The sequence below is a fragment of the Arvicanthis niloticus genome, chromosome 27 (genome assembly GCF_011762505.2).
Source record: "Arvicanthis niloticus isolate mArvNil1 chromosome 27, mArvNil1.pat.X, whole genome shotgun sequence".
Taxonomy (NCBI): Eukaryota; Metazoa; Chordata; class Mammalia; order Rodentia; family Muridae; genus Arvicanthis; species Arvicanthis niloticus.
Genome location: NC_133435.1, coordinates 20,410,284 through 20,427,235, shown reverse-complemented (window position 1 = coordinate 20,427,235; position 16,952 = coordinate 20,410,284). Strand labels below are relative to the sequence as shown.

The 16,952-nt window shown below is 38.7% G+C and overlaps 1 long non-coding RNA gene across 1 annotated transcript in view; it reads right to left on the bottom strand.

Moving 5' to 3' along the window:
- The window catches only part of LOC143439788 (uncharacterized), a 130,250-nt gene that overhangs the window by 11,013 nt on the left and 102,285 nt on the right, over window positions 1-16,952 (bottom strand). Inside the window, exon 3 of the long non-coding RNA XR_013107826.1 lies at window positions 5,796-5,894. This is a non-coding gene — a long non-coding RNA (uncharacterized LOC143439788). The remainder of the gene's footprint in view (window positions 1-5,795; window positions 5,895-16,952) is intronic.

Below are 16,952 nucleotides of genomic sequence, written 5' to 3'. Positions count from 1 at the left end.
GCCTGACTTCTCTGGGATCTGGAGGATGGAACTGAGGACCTCACACTTGTGACTGACAGCTTTCCTGGCTGAAGCCATCCCTGCAGGCCCAATGAAACTATTAACTCTTGAGACTCAGGCTCTCTCCAATCAGGAATCCTTTAAAAACTATTCATGAGCAATTTAGATACAAAGTACACATTTAGAGAGCCAGTAAACTGTTAGATAAATGGTAGATCACTAATGATTATGATTATTAAGATAGCCCAAACATGATCAAGTTTGTTTAGGAGCACACTCTTCCAAGAGATGAGGATGCTGAGAAGTTATTTTTCAACGAAAAGAAAGCAAATATCTACTCAGGAGACAGTGTTTCTCTGCTGCCTTTCCTTCTTCTTTTAAGGGTTCCAAAACTATATATTGAACATTTACTGGATTAAATAAATTGAGCTTTAGAATCAAGGCTGGGATATCCTGGCCTTGTCCTCACTGCAGGACCCCTGTGTGGGACAAGGATAGTCCTGTACACCTGATGGCAACACCTCAGGGAGAGAGACAGACGTGTTGTAGCAGCAGGAGAGGGGGGATTCAGCTCCTACTCCCTGTAAGTCCATTCATGGTTGAGTCCTGATTCATCCACTGCATCACAGAACTCCAAAAGCAGCACAAAGTGAAACACAATTGCTCCTTCTCTGCTCAACCAAGACCGGCACTGCTGTAGGTGTCTTGTTTACAGGAGGTCAAGAGACTTAGCACTTCACACGGCCCAGCTCCAGTTTATCACTTCATTGTGAAAATAGAAGTTATCTTTCGCTGGGCGGTGGTGGCACACGCTTTTCATCCCAGCACTTGGGAGGCAGAGGCAGGCAAATTTCTGAGTTCGGGCTAGCCTGGTATACAGAATAAGTTCCAGGACAGCCAGAGCTATACAGAGAAACTCTGTTCTCAAAAATAAAAAAACTAAATAAATAAAATAAAATAAAAATAAAAAAACCTCACCAAATGTAACAACAGCTGTCCCTGGTGGCAACGCAAAACATGATGTAATCATATTTCTTATATTTGAAGTAGGTAATATATTTATTAATAAAAGGTATTGTTAGAAAGTCAGAAAATCTCATATTATCCAATTGATTCAATAAAAAAATTAAGTTAAAACAACGTGCCTATTTTATTAATATTCAGCATCTGGAAATTTTATTTTCTGTGGAGTTTTTACAGACAGTTCAAAGACTGAAAATCTGGAGTGATGATAATCCTACAAATTGAGGCCAAGAGGCCTAGATAGTGGGCTCATTTGATTACTAATTCAAGCCACTAAAGATCTTAGAGAAGCATATAGAGCAGAAATTAAGATGCTATCACACCTGGCTGGTGGCCAGAGTAAACACTCCAGAATAGAAAAGGCCCGTGAGGTGCCCTCGGAAGATGTTCTTAACAGATGGTTTTGAAGGTAACCACGACTGATAATTCTGCCCCTGAGAATAAATACACCCTTTTCTTCATATTACTAGAGAAGTGAAAACAAGACACTGAGCTATAGGAACACGAGAGAAATGTATTTTTATCAAATACCATGTCCTACACTAGGAGGGAAATCAAATGCTGTGAGCACCACAGGCAGTCTCCTGCTGGTGTCTAGCTTTTTGAAAGTGCTGTGGACAATACTTGCTTTGTTCCTGTGGGCCACAGTCTAAGCAAGATAACCAGGGGGTCCACAAGATAGTTCACATCTCCTTCATTGTTTCTTTGCTCCAGAGGACAATTACTAAAAACAAACTTCTGTACCTGTGTCCAAATACAGCAGTTTGCTAGAAATTAAATCCACCCACAAAGGGTCATTTTGAATTTCTTAGATGGCTGAAATTTCAAGAGAGTTTTACTGATGATTTTTGAGGTTTAAGAGATATGTAAAGGCATATTCGGTTCGTGTTGTTGACTGGTTGGGTTTCAGATGTTTAAGAGTTAATGCCTGTAACAAATACACTGGATAGTGAACACTAAGAAAATAGTTCTGGTTCATACTGTTGGCCAGTGTTATTCCCAGATTGAAGCCAGGGATTCAGACTTGCTCATTTTCCACCCAAGGTGGATCAGAGCTGCAACCCATTACACAACTGAAAACACTGCTCATTTGTTCTTTCACAGAGCACATATTTTGTGGAGTCCATGTCAAATACTAGTGTGAATGAACAAGAGACAAATCCCAGAGTTTGCTCAGAAGTGTTAAGACCAGTGGGGAGAAGACGGTAGGTGACTTCATCATACTGGTTCATTCTGTGTAAAACACCTGTCAAGACATCTTGGGCTACCACACTGACATCCCTGGGCTCGTGAGTTAGAAGAGATATGAAGAGCTATCTCTATGAACTGATGTGGACTGGGCTCCAGTAAGAGTCTAAAAAAACATTTCTGGCTAAATGCAAAAGACTGTCTCTGGTGGGAAAAGAGGAAGTAATCTATCAGCCAAACACATAGCAAGTCAAATAAGGCAGGTGTGAGGGAAAGAGAGCCTGGGTGGCATGGCCAAATCTAAATGGAAACAGACAAAATCATAAGGCTAGCACAGATGCTTGACCAAGATCCAGCAAAGCTGAACCAAGTGATGCAATCACCATTGTGCCGTCTTCCACTTTTGGTCTCCATCTCCATGTATTACATGCCTTGGGAGGCTTTTACTATTATAGAACTTGGGGATATTGAATCGATGGGGAATTTCTTATGAATCATTTATGAACTTCTCCTAGGAGTACTGTTCCTAAGCTTCCCCAGAACAATCCTGAGCATACAACCCCTCCTGCTTTTAGGGAGATAGCCTTGCCTGGCCCTATTTGAAGGTCTTTTTTATGCCCTGCAGGTTGTGACTCAAATAAAGACGCCAGAGATCTCTTATGAGGCTCTGACTCGAAGATACTCTTGTAGCATCTGCCCCTGTACTTACTCAGGAACAAGATAATCAACAAAGGTAAACTTTAAAAGGTCAACAAGATTTCAGTGGGCAGCATTTCAGACTAAAGCCTCTTCTCTATATGCTCAATGATTACATGGCCTTATAGATTGGGGAAAAGATAATGAAGAAAGTTAGATTGGCTGGAGTTATCTTCTGCCCCACACAGGGCCTTATATCGATGGACAAAAGTGGTATGAATAGTGATAAAAAAATTAAGTATTAAGACTTCCCCTTCTTAGAAAGTTAGCTTGTGCAGGCTGCTGTGGTGTTGTTAACAAAGAACAAAAAAAAAATACCAAGATTAGACATATAAATAAGTTCTACAAAGATGTAAAACATTGTATTATGGCAGAAATGATAATAACCACAGAAGCTTGGCCTGAAGATTTTTCTTGGGCCTAATAATGATTAACACTCTGACCACTAAAAGTTTATAATACACTGCTTGGTATTATGCCCAGGATGCCTTAGAGATTTATTTTCTGTCTAGTGCCCTTGAAACTGCACCTGAGAAAGGGCTATCATGACTTGGCAAAATATTGCCTCTAGATACACAAATTTTGGTTGATGATGGAAATTATTGTAAAAGATGACTCTATTTCTGTCATAGATTATTCAATTATGACTACTTCTGACCAAGAGGAATAAAATACATGTCTAGAGACAAAAATGATACAATCTATGTTTTGGAACAACATGACTTATTCCTGCCTACTGAGTTCTGTATATAAATAAAGAGCATCCTGACTGCTCTCATTCAAGCCTGCAAGATTCTTCCTGACCACTGTGCCTGACTCACTTCTTCACCAGCCAACTCTTTATTCCTCTGCCGGACCTTGCCTCCAGCAGCAAGGAAACTGGATGGGCACTGAGCAATCTCAGGTAGCAGTCTCTAGAGTTAGATATAAAAGCTGTAAAAATGAGGATTTGGGACTGTATCTTAGGCAATCAAAGACTTTGAAAGATATTGGGGGAAGATTTGTCTTGTTTCTAGTAACATGATCACACATAAATCAAGGCCCCTTTTACTCATGTTTTGAAGTTAAATCATTAGGGCTGGGCAAGAGCAGTGCTCTTACAGAATCAAACAAAAGGGAGTGTGGCTGGGTCAGAGTGGTAGTAGAGTGATGGTAAGAGGCAGTGATAGTACAGCATAGATTGAGTTACATTTAGCAGAGTCTGCTGACATGCTGATGTGAGCGAGGCTCACAAAATGACTCCCTGGTTTTGTTCTGATTATAAGATGCAGTCAGCATTTCTGAATTGGAGCAAAGACAATGTGGAGAAAAATGAAGAAAGCAAGATTTGGTGTTTTATTGTCTCTGAGGAAAACTCCTTATGTAGCTCAGTTGACCTTGAACTTATGGTTCCCCAGCCTCATCCTCCATAGTGCTGGGGTTACAGGTATATACTACCACACTAACCATGGATTGGCTTTGAATCAGTATGGTTTTGCATGCTTTCGTTGACCTCCTATTCAAATGTAGAACCAGGCAGTAGAATGCATGAATCCAGCTTAGAGGTGCAACTGTGTGAGTTCTCAAGGTTATGCTCACATTCAGAGGTCACAGAGACAGGAGCACCTGGAGATTGAGTAGAAACTCAGTGGCTTGCGACTCTCTTACAAAGTTATCTCATCCCAGTAGTGTTTTCAACTCTGCAAGTACAGGTTCATTTGGTTCCTGTAACAATCTCAGAGGGGGATGCTGTGGTTTCACCTTACAATTTGAGGAAACCAAAGCACAGGAAAGTTGAGGAATTCACTCACTGGCAAACAATCGTCTTTTGAACCTCAGCATTTTGAACTATACCATCTGCATCCTGAACTCTTGTTAGAGAAGAGATCCCACCAAAAGGCTTGAGCCTCAGGCTCTGTGACAGTTGGAGATAAATGAGGTGAGGCCTGCAGTTAAGTCTTAGAATGTGGATCAAACACTTTCCTTGGCCTGAGGAATCCTACTCATGTCCAGGGAGCATGAGGGCCAAAGACACTAAGTAAAGCCAGAAACTGTTCCCTTTGCAGTGAAGAGAGTTGTATGAAATAACAGAGCAGACATAGTTGCCTCCTACAGCTGCTTTCAGTGGGTGCATACCACCCAGTCCACAGCTCAGCTCAGTAAGAAGCAGCAGTAAGTACACATAGAGAGATGGGAGCATAGTTCCCTGCTTTGCCTGGGAATATGGTGAGCTTACAATTCCTCGCCAGATCTCCAACAATGCTTAAGAGTAAAAGCAAGGACTCCAGCAAGACCCTAACACCTGTCTGAGTCTAACACTGTTCTGTACACACCACCCCTGTGTCTAGGGGCCCTAACTGCACTACAACTGCAGTTATAGTGTTTGAGTGAGTGCAAAGGTGCAGAGTTACTGGCTTCACACAATACCAACCACTTTGGCTACCTTTTCTTCCTCTCTTGACCACTGACACTTAGTTGTTGCTGTTTTATTTTATTTCATTTTATTTTCTAGCCTATGTAAAACTAAACTGAACGGCACTTGTAAATATCAACAGGTAGCCTTGGATATGCTGCATTTGGGACTCCTCAGCCCTGAAGAAAAGGAACAGCCATTCAGGTTCCTGGTGTCTTGATGACCAATGCCACATCCCAAGGATTTGGACAGAAATACTAAAATGCTGAAGTACAACTGAAGTCTGACTGGAGATCACTTTATAGATTGATTAATTATAAACTCATTCAGAAAGTTTTCTTCATTTCTAACTTTTCCTAAATGAACTAGAAATGGGGATTAAAACTAAGTGTTCACTGTACTTTCAAAAAAACCTTACTTTTACATAAATAAAAACTTGGTGTGGTACATATGAACATGGAATGGCAAAAGTGAAATACAAGGGAGTGTACTGTACCTTGTTTTACCTGTAAGGAACACACACCTGACAAAAGGCAATTTTCACATCCAAGGTTGGTTCACTGCAGTAGTATAAGAAATGGAGGCTCATAAATACCTACAGGGAACAAAATTGGGTGATGAGTTTCCAGGGAACTCACTTTTAATTATATGATAGTATCGATTTATAATCATCTGAGTTATATATCAAGATCATGAACAGTAGAGATGCATCATGAGTTTCACCTATATCTGTAAAAGGTACTTTTCACAAATTATAAATATTATATAATACAATGTGGTAAAATATTTTATCAGCTATAGGGATCAATATCATCATACTTATATAGTGCCAGGAACCATCAAGGAGAAGCTAAAAACTAGTAAGCGATCTTACCAAGATGGTTCCACCATGGACTGTACAGTTAATGACAGATCTGCTTCTTTAGGCAAGGCTGAGGATATTACACCTGAGGAAAGATTCCTGCTTTTCCCTTTATTACTAAATATACATAACAATCGCTAGGTTATTAGCCCACGCTTGCGAGCAGATCTCTGCAGAACAATGAGGATAGGCTGTCTTATAGTGATGCTATATAGACAAGTAGATGATTTCTTAATTATTAATGATGATTCTATAAGAATTCCTAAAATTATGTTAGTAGTTACGAAGACCTCTTATACTAGGACTGCTATTAAGTTCTTTCTGATGTCAAAACTGCTGAGAACTTCAAGTGTAATGAGTTAATTGCTTCTGAGATAGTAAGCAGGCATCTACAACTTAGAGAACATTCCAAGAGGTTGCAAAACCATTAACCAATGGTCATAAAAAGTCATAAAAAAGTGACTGGGTTTGTCTATACAAAACTTCAACGATAATTTAGTTATGGTCTTTAACTCTCCATGAACCCATAGAGCTAGTATCAGATAATGAATGTTTAGCCAGATACTTACTCTTAATGAATATGCATATAAACATTCTCTGTTATAAACTTCTTTTTCAATTTATGACTTGAATTTATGTGTAAACTTGTAGTAAACTTTTTACCAGGTGATCATATATTCTGAAAGATGTATAAATGCTGAAGACAAAGAGAGGAAACTGAGAGAAGAATGATTTAAGGAAGAACTTTCTTAGAAGACTTTTAGAGAGAAGTTAGAAGTAAAGGCAATGGGAGCAAAGTCATTGAGAGTAAGGGTATTATTATTGTTATATAAGAGCAGGAAGAAAGAGCAAGGTTACGAGAAGAGAGCAGAGAAAACTTTTCAGTGAGAACTTTTTAGAGGAGAACTTTCATAGAAGCTTTTTGGAGAACCAAAGAACTTAGAAATAAAGGTTAAAACCACTTTTCAAAGTGTCCCTTTCTCTTTCTGCAACTTTGACTACCAAGCTAGAAGTTAGAGCCAATCAGTTCCTGCAGGGATAGAACTAAGGGTACTTTTTATACTCTGCTGTTTTATGATGAGGTGCTAAACCCAGAGACTGCAGCTTCTGGCCTCAGAGGAACACAGACAATCAGGTCAGCTACAGCAGCAAAATGACTTAAACTTCAGACAGGTAAACATTTTATTATTAAGCAGCAATCCTAAATATCTTGCAAGGGATGTGTATGGAAGCTTGCTGTGGCCTTTGATGTTTATTATGGTTCAGAACTATATGTTCACTGTAGACTCATATGCTGGAGGCTTGATCTCTAATAAAGCACAGTTCAGGCAACTTGGCCATCATGATACAAAACTAATAAATTAATAATAAATAATAAATTAATAAGTCCTCTAATTAATCCAAATCTGGATGGACTGCTAAAGGGTGTGGAAACTCAAGGAGACAGGGCCTGGTTAGAGGAGAGAAGTTACTGTGGTATACTCTCCAGGGCTGTATTTTATTCCCTGTCCCTTGCTTGCTCACCCCTTTCCCTCTCTACCCTTCACATGGTCCCTGCCATGATGTTCCCCCACACCATAGACTCATGGACTAACATCTCTGAAACCATGAGCAGGAATACATATCTCCTTTAAATTCTTATCTTGGCCATGTTACCTCAGCCATGGAAACTGACAGAGCACTAATAAGTGATCTAAAATGTCTAATATAATTCTATAAAATATGTGAAACCATTGGATTCGAATTTAGTGTAGATAAATTTTTCAAACGTGATTTTTTTTTTGGGGGGGGAAGCAAGTTTGAAGTTCCCTTATTAAAGATTTAAAATATACAAAAAAATGGCTCCCATTATTTTAAGTACATATAACTAAAGAAAAAAGAAAAGTGAGCACTCTATTAACTGTTTGGTCTTGGTGGGAATTACATTTTTTAATTATACTATTTTCTGTGAGTTGGCAATATTTAACAATTCTGCAAGGTTGCAAAAAAGAGGGGACCCTTAAGGCAGTGCAAACGAAGAAGACCTGAATTCCTTGGGAGTGAGACAGCCTCAGAAGAAGCCAGAGTTTCGCCCATTTAATTAAACACATTTTTGAAACATCGTTGCCTGCAAGGCAATGTTCTGTCTGTGAGATCAAAGGATTTAAAAGTGAGCACAGAGGTACGACTTCTGTTTCTAGCATACGATTGATTAGCTATCCTGAAAAACCACTCTGAATTCAAAACCCCTAAAAAATGTTAGATGAGAGACAAACGATTTTAAGACACAATTAATCTGCTCAAAGGGGGCAGGAAATGTTCTGAGAACCTGAGAACATTGTGGTGTGGGCACAGAGACACACAGGAGCAAAAGCTGCCGTTTGGCCCTCACCAGCTGATGCTTTCAATATCAAGTTTTAAAGGGAATAGGCAGAGGACAGGAAACAAGCTGTCATCTACCTAGACAGGAAGTGACTCTGGAGATAACCACAAAAGCCGTGCTCTAGGAAATTTTAAAGCAACTTGATAAAGAAGCCGAATAATCCAGAAGCAATGTCTGAGTTGCTAGGATCAGGTTTAGTATTGGCCTTTGATGTACATTTATCTTCCATGTAAGGAAGAGTAACGAGATAAAAAGATAAAACACCTGTTTCTTTAGAGAACAATCTGGGCACTTGTATGGCTAGGTGAGAGAAACATGTTGCTGGAAATACAAGATTATCGTAGAAATTGGGTATTGATAAATAGAATAAAGAGTCTAGAAGGATATAGATTCAAACATGGAGACCAGTTTGTGTTAAGGTCTACATTGTAGACATCTAGGGAAATGAGAAATTTGGGGTATTGAGTCATGGATTAGACAAGCGGTCAGTCCCATGAGAAGGAAAGTTAGCCCCTATTGAAAGAACACCATTGCTCCTTATTCTGTATTTGTGCATGGGACGCTTGCTTGTGTGCATGCTTTGCAAACAGAAGCCTTGGTCCCTTTTGTTCTTAAGGAAGGCCATACAACAGACATGCTTGAAAGTATCTCCCTCTTAGATCAACTAGGAGATCCAATCAGTCTCCAGCATCATAAAAGCTAGCGACTGTCTTGGATACAAGTTAGTCATGCATCCTACACCATATAAAGGACCTAAGACTCCTAAGCTCCATGTTCCTCTGCAATATGCCACTTAATGCATGTGTGATAGTTTCCAGCCTTCTTTGCATCACTCTGTGGAAACCTAGGTCAAGAAGCTGATCTGGGTATTTACCCTGTAGATTCAGGATAAGTGCATTGCCGTGAGTAGCAAAGAACCTGTGTCAGGTCCAAGGACCTTGTGCTATCTGCCATTACCCAGGAAATGATGGCAGAATATCTTGAAAACTTGAAAACATGGTAATATCTCAGACTCTCTACAAGCCTTAGTACTTAACTCACGTTATATAGAAAAAAAAATCCAAATAAGGTTAAAAACCCTCAAAAAGGGTCAAAGTTTATAATATTATAAATTGCAAACATTGCAGAAGGAAATATAATCAAATGCCAGAGACATAAATAGCATGTAGATATGCTAAAATATAAATAAAATTATTACTAAACTATATTAAATTTAGTAAGTCTGCTCATGAAAAGATCTAATGATTTTTAAGTAGGCCACAAATCTGAGAACGTATTTAAAACACATCATCAATGAAAAATGTATCCAGAATCTATACAGATTACTTCTTAAAAAAAAAAAAAAATGAAGAATAACTCAGAGAATCCAGTCGGAAAAAAATGAGCTAGACAAATTACAAACACTTTATCAAAAAAGCCCATAAACACATGATGTATAAGATGAAACCACAGAGAACTCTTAATTCATCTGACTCCTAATCAAATGATCAGCAGCTGAAGAGAAAGAGATTTTTCAGGATTTACAAGGTGAACCTGCAGAAGACAGCGCCATGAACTTGGAGAGCTGTGCAACTGGAAATGAATTCAAGAGAAACAGAACTATTTCCTAAAGCTGTGCACATGTCCAATCCAGCAAATCCCTATCTACACACAACGGAGACGCTCTTGTGCTTCCCCTCAGGTTACACACACAATGTCTCTGCAACAGCAGATTGAATAACAAAAACCAAAACATGGAAAAATATCCACAGACAGTGAAGAGGTAAGTTGTATTGTTTAGTAGAATTTGGTGTGGTGATAAAGTAAGTGTTGTCAGCATCCAGATCTCTTCAAACACAGACTAAAGCAGACCTGGTTTCATTTAGGAAATGTAGGAACTTTGCACAGCTCAGTAACTTGGAAGGATTTTTACCTGTAACTATAACGCTTGGACTTCTTTCTGTTCTGCAACTCCTCTCAGAAATAGTCTGTGCTTTTGATGTATGGGCTGATATAGTTTAAAGTTTTTGCTTAAGCGTTGGTGTTTTATACAAATCTGACTGGTTCATTTCCCAGATGCTTATTGCTAAAAATCAGGCTACTTTCTGTAGGTGACCATAGGTCCTACACCTTGCTGCATTAACTTATTAGATCTGGTGTCTGGTAGGCTGTTTTGGACTTTGCTCCCACAGAAAATGAAGGCTGGTTTCCCTTGCCCTCCTTTGACTCCTGGCCTGCTGTTCTTTGCCTGGAGGATCTCAGGTGGTGTGGGTTTACTCCTAATTGAAGCATTCCCTGGGGTTGAGGGAGGACTGGGGGGGGGGGATGGGGGGGGGAGTAGCTTGTGAGACTGGAAAGCCACAGCAACCTATAGAACTCATGGGAGCTGCAAGCCTGAAGCTTTCTGTCAGCCAGCTAACAGTGCAGGTCAGGGAATCTTCTCCATGGTTAAGGCTCTTCAGTGACACAGCTGTTTCAGTCATTCCCACTCCTCTGTAAGCCCTCATCTGTGCTCCTGTTAGGAACCCCAATAAAATTCCTTGGTTCATTAAATTGATCTTCAGCACAATCTTTACCTAGGTTTGTCACAAGGTCTAGTGTGTATGAGTGCATTTTTGTACGTGTGTGTGTGTGTGTGTGTGTGTGTGTGTGTGTGTGCGCGCGCGCGCGCGTGCGTGCGTGCGTGCGTGCATGTGTGTGTGTGTGTGTGTGTGTGTGTGTGTGAATGTATGTATGACTGTGTGTATGTGTGTGTTATTTCTTCCCATGAAAAGTTTGTCACACACTTCAGTCCAACAGGTGAAAATCTTATTCATTGTGTTTGTTTTGCTCTTTCTGGCAATTCTTGTCTGCATTTTCAACTCACAGTCATTTAGCTCCAAACAATGTTGGCACATTTTACTTACAGGTTTTGAACCTTACAGCGATGGCTTTCATTTCTGCTCTAATCAGTCAAGTCACTTTAAGTTTGTTATGTATTGCCTTTGTTATACTTGGAAATGGATTTTTTATGAAATCACAAAGAAAGAATTTTATACTGATTTAAATACTTTAAGGATAGCATTTTATACCTTTAATTTTTTCTTCTTAAGCATGCATGTTTTAGATGCTACTGTGAACGTTTGTTTTATTTTATTGCTTTTTACCCAAAATGCTCATTTCTACGAATTAAAAATATTTTATTCTATTGCTTTTGCATTGCTGGTTGAATGTATCAAAATGTAGAGTTTTCCCCAGTCCTTTGTGGATGTGTCTTCTCACAGTGCTCTGTCACTTCTCAGACACTAGATTACATAATACTCTCAATTCTGTTCACACATTGGCTCCAAGCAGATTATGGCCTCCTTCAAGGAAATGACCAGCTATGTTTATCACACCCCAGGACCTGACACAGTCCTTCCTATGTGTCTGATGTCAAGTAAATGTTGATTGAATAAAAAGGGATCTAAATGAAAAACAAACAAAACCTCTTTCCTTCTCTGGCCCAAGTCTAAATATTTTCATTATCTCTGCAAATTGAGGACTGTCAGCTTCCAATAAGGTCAGGTAAAGGAATTCACAGCAGAGTCTCATTGGGGATGACGTCAGAAATGTTCTCCAGCACAACCGGTTAGTTCTGTACTGCCGGAGTGGGTATGTGTAAAATAATAGCCTCTATTACACCAACTGAAATAACGTGTTTAAATCTTTAATGACTGAGTGTTCTGGCTATGAAAAGCAAGCTCACTGACCTTCCCTGGTTTGTATTACAATGCCTCCAAATGCCACACCAAGGCTGAATAAGTCACTGCAGGGCTTTATTGTTCCAAGAGAAGAACACTCAGCATGATATCAGTGAACTGTAAAAACTTGTTTGGAAATCATATTTCTTGGCACTAGGATAGAGAGCTTTTGGTAACATTGTGCAATAGAAATGATCTTTACTGGCCAAACTGTAAGAATGAGACACTTACTAATTTGTTAAGTTGAACCAGTGAACAGTCTTTTACAAGTAACAGCATGGCGTATGCTCTAACTAGCTTAAGTCTCCACTGAAATTCTTTTTAGTCTATTGCATATACTGAGAGAACCCTTTTGAGTATGGGTGGACAACGTATTTGGGGTTCTGTTGTTTTCCTATTCACAGGTGTCCCACTCAAACTAGGGAGGCTAAAAAAAACAGAAAGGAAAAGGCTGAAAAGAAATCCTAATTGTTCTTGAGTTTCAAGTCGCATGGTTGTCTCTGCACTGTTCTGTATAGATGGACAAGATAGACTATTTGCTACAAAAAAATGTCTAAATTCCAACAGTTCTGTTGGACTTATATATAGCAAACATCTTATCTACGAGTAAGCCCGTGGTATATTAGTTTTACTGTAAATGACCCACCTAAGAGGCTGCAAGTACATGTGGATTATAAGTAAAGAAGATACCTGCAAATTACAAAAACAACAACAGAACTCCAAATACTTTGTCCACCCAAAAAATGGAGCCATACTCAAAAAATGGTTCTCTCAGTATATGAAAAAGACTAAATAAAAAATAAGTACACTTGAAAACATGTAACTATCATTTGGGAAGATAGAGAAAATGAGATTAATTTGAACTGTCTGTTAAGAACTTTGTGTGCACTCAACATGAGGTATTTTTAACTTCTTCTGTAGATAAACTATTGTTGTGAACAGAAGTCAACAAACGAGGCTCCATCTGCCCAGCTCAGTTCACTGCCTGTATTTGTAAAGACGATTCTGTTAGACATAGCCTTTCCTTAGTCTTCATATGGTCTGCAGATGTTTCCGCACTAAATGACCAAGTCAAGTAATTATAAGAACCATGTCCAAGCAAAGCCTAAGATATTTACTATCCTGCTCTTCATGGAAGAAGCTTTCCAAATTCTCACTTAAAACATTCAAAGCCAAGGAGATCTGAAAGTACCACCATTCACCCCAATGCAAAGGCCAGAATAATAGAATAAAGCTCTACCCATATACCTATGAACACCATGAACAATGCAGACAAGGCAGCCCAACTAGAAGACCATATCCCACGTGCAGGTATCAGCTTTTGGGATAGCTCCCATTCCAGTTGTTCGGAACCCACATGAAGACCAAGCTGCACATCTGCTGCATATGTGCAGAGAGGCCTATTACACAACATTTCTTAAAATATTGTCCATGTCCATAGACTCTGAATGTGTGTGTGTGTTTGTGTGTGTGTGTGTGTGTGTGTGTGAGAGAGAGAGAGAGAGAGAGAGAGAGAGAGAGAGAGAGAGAGAGACTGAATTTTGAATTTGAACTACAGTATGATTTGAAATCACTTGGAAAAGAACTTATTTAACCTTTGGGCTATCACCTAAGAAAGAGATTGACACAAAACAAGGTACTTAACATAGCAAACACCTGGAGTTGCCCAACAGTGAGATGGGCACACAGCATGCAAGTATAGCAGACGTGCTCGAGGCCCTAATGGAGACAAAGCAGGCCCTAGAGAAGAGGGCTTTCAGTCTCTAAGTACCCATGTTTAAGAACCTTGGGTGTCTCTGATTGGTCTGTGTTTTCCTTCCTTCAGGAAAAAAAAAAAACACTGAAATCATCTCTCAAGTCAAGAAGCATTAGGGTTGCCTGGGAATGTCACCAAGTGTTGTACAGTCCTTCTAGACTATTTTCTCTGTTCTAGCCCCAGCTCTGGAAGATAAGAACTACTAGGGTGCAATCAATAAGGGGGTTGGAGAGATTGCCTAGTGGTTAGGAGCACTGACTATTCCAGAGGACCTGGGTTCAACTCCCAGCACCCACATGGTAACTTATACCTGTCCACAACTCCAGTTTCTGACACCCACATGCAGACAAAACACCAATCAACATAAAAATAAAAAATAAATTATAGGCCAGGCAGTGGTGGCTCACACCTTTAATCCCAGCACTTGGGAGGCAGAGGCAGGCAGATTTCTGAGTTCCAGGCCAGCCTGGTCTACAGAGTGAGTTCCAGGACAGCCAGGGCTATACAGAGAAACCCTGTCTCTAAATAAATAAATAAATAAATAATATTTTATAAAATAAATTAATACTATGATAGTAAAAGCTGAAGTAAAATATAACATACACTTTATATGTAAGTAAAATATAATAAAAGTCAGCAACTATCATATTAAATATGAGAAAAATAAGCTATAGGCTATCACAACTAAATTGTAACAAAAATAAGGGGTATTTTGCAATGTGGAACATATTCAGCAAACACAGTTTAATCAGAGTTTGTGTCCTATATTATTACTGATAGAACAGCAGTTAAAGAAAAGCAGGTACTAATGTTGATAACACCAGCTATTAAAGGGAACTTCACAGGAAAATATATACATCTAACAGAACTGCTTTAAAATATAAAGCAGATGTTAAGAAAATTATAACAGTACAAATGGAAATTAAAAATCTTACCATCATGGTACCATATATGCACACACTTCCACCAGTCAAGATAAGTCAAGCATAAGATGTTTAATTACATGGAATTCAGAGAAGCCCTTTCTTTTTATGCAAACTATTATAAAAGTACAAAAAGATAAGAAATCCTCCTATTGACTTTTTGAGATAGTTCTCCACACAAAGACAGTACAAAATGAGAAAATTATAGTTCCATCCTTCCTCTGAACAAATAGGTAAAAGAGGAAACCTTTAACCAAAATTATGTTCTTTTAAAATAGTAGAAAAAACAGTTTCTTCGGTAGTTAACTTGAAAGAACACTATAAATTGAAAATGTCTAGAAAATAATGCAATGTATTGATTCATTAAAAGTAAAAATTCTCATGACGGTTGACTAAAGAACAGAATTTAGTAATTACCCACAGTGCTACTCAGTGTTCTATCCCCATGAAGAGACATCACAGCCAAGGTAACTATTATAAGAGAAAGCATTTAATTGGGGCTTACTTATAGTTTCAGAGGCTTAGTACATTACAATCAAGGCAGGGAGCTTGGCAGAATGCAGGCAGGCAGGTGCTGGAGCTGAGAGATACATCCTGATCCTTAGGCAGAGAGAGAGAAGCATTGGACCTAGTGTAGTCTCTTGAAACCTCAAAACTCATCCCCAGTGACACACTTCCTACAGCAAAGCTACACCTCCTAAGTCTTTTAATCCTTTCAAACACTGTCTCTCCCTGATGACTCAGGATTCAAATATATGAGCCTATGGGGGCCATTCCTATTCAAATCACCACACCCACTATTTCTCTATTTGAAGTTATCTGCCCCCACATTCCCGTTAAGGTTTGAAATTTGGATGCATCTATAGCAACACTATCTCTTCCCATTTATTTTGTTTGAAATTTGCCTTGCAGATATAAGGACGGCTACTGTTGTCTGCATTAATGCTCTCATTTTCTTGGAATGTCAACTCTGTTTTACTTGTGATCTACCCATGCCTTTGCCAGTGACATGAGTTTCTTACACACACAGAAAACAGCTGAAGCATTTGTTGTCATTGTTGTTTGTTTCGAATACAATCAGCTAATCCTTGTCTTTTAATTGGAAATTTAATACCATTTACATTTATTAAAAGTAAGTAGTAATTCCTGGTATTTTATTGGGTGTTTGTTGCTGTTATTTGTTTTGAAATCTTCATGCCTTTTTCTTTTCTCATTGTTAAGATTGCTGTTTCCCCCCACCCCACCCAGTTGTTATTTGATACTTTCCGAATTCTGAAAGAATTCCTTCTTTCTAGTAAGATTTATTATTTCCCAAATTTTCATGATTATGTACATTTCCCTTCTTTGTCTAGGGATTCCTAAATATCTTCTGCTTTGCTGTTTCAATGCTCATAAATCACTCCTGTTTATGGCCATCTTAGGAAGCCTCCCTCTCTCCCCTGGTTCTAACGAAGAGCTTTGCTGCAGATTAAAGGAATTTTGATGAACAATTATTTTCTTTCTGAACTTAAAATACATCATTCAAAGTTCTCTTAGCCTTTAGGGTTTCAGCCGAGAAGTCTGCTGCTATTTGATAGATTTTTCTTTATAAATATCTTGGCATTTCAGTTCATTGATTTTTAACAAAGGTACAAAGAATGCATATTGGGTAATATGAAGTGATGTTGGGAGAAATGAGTAGTCATACATACATACAAAAGAAAGCATTTGGACCCCTCTCCAATACCATTCAACAATACAAAAATAGATTCAAAAGGCATTAAAGGCTTTAAAAAGAACATATGACCATATGGGTAAAAGTTTTATAATTTTGTTCTGGGTAAAAATTTAGGGGAGTAAACAAAAGGCAAAAATAAACTCTGGATGACATTAAACTTGGAACGAGCTGCATTGAAAAAATAGAAGAGCAACAAAAAAGAGACAGCCTACAGAATTAAATAAAAATCACACAAATTGAAAGAGACCATTATCTAATATCTACTTGGAATCTGAAAAAAAAAATAAAATGTGCAAATGAGCAAATGCCACAAATAACTATTGTAGAGTGAA